This window comes from Saccopteryx bilineata, chromosome 5 (assembly GCF_036850765.1).
Source record: "Saccopteryx bilineata isolate mSacBil1 chromosome 5, mSacBil1_pri_phased_curated, whole genome shotgun sequence".
NCBI classification, from domain to species: domain Eukaryota; kingdom Metazoa; phylum Chordata; class Mammalia; order Chiroptera; family Emballonuridae; genus Saccopteryx; species Saccopteryx bilineata.
In genome coordinates, this window is record NC_089494.1 from 1443352 (window position 1) to 1443890 (window position 539).

Here is a 539-nt window from a genome sequence, read left to right on the forward strand (position 1 = left end):
CCCACGCCCCCACGTGTGTTCACCATCTCACCCACCGCGTCTGCGAGCGGCGTGGTGTAACTCAGACCTGTGTTAGGGTTAAAGCACCTGTCCTAACAATCTTCTATACAAAAGTAAAAAGAGTTAAGAGGGAATACCAAAAAATGGAAGAAATTACCATAGATTTTTAGATTTCTGTTTTAAGAATTAAATAAAGTTTCCCCACAGTTTTGAGTTGGAGCTCAGGTTTAAGTGGATGAGGATGGCCATGGAGCTGTCCTGAGCTGCACCTGGGCCAACTTGCTTGAACCATTCAAGCCATGGCTGCGGGAAGGGAGGGGAAGAGAGACAGAGAGGAAGGAGAGGGGGAGGGGTGGAGAAGCAGATGGGCGCTTCTCCTGTGTGCCCTGGCCGGGAATCGAACCCGGGACTTCTGCACACCAGGCCGACGCTCTACCACTGAGCCAACTGGCCAGGGCTGAAATTCTTAATTTAAAAATTGTGTTTAGACTGGGGAGCGGGTGAGAGGGAGGGTATAAAGAGGAACAAATATAAGGTGA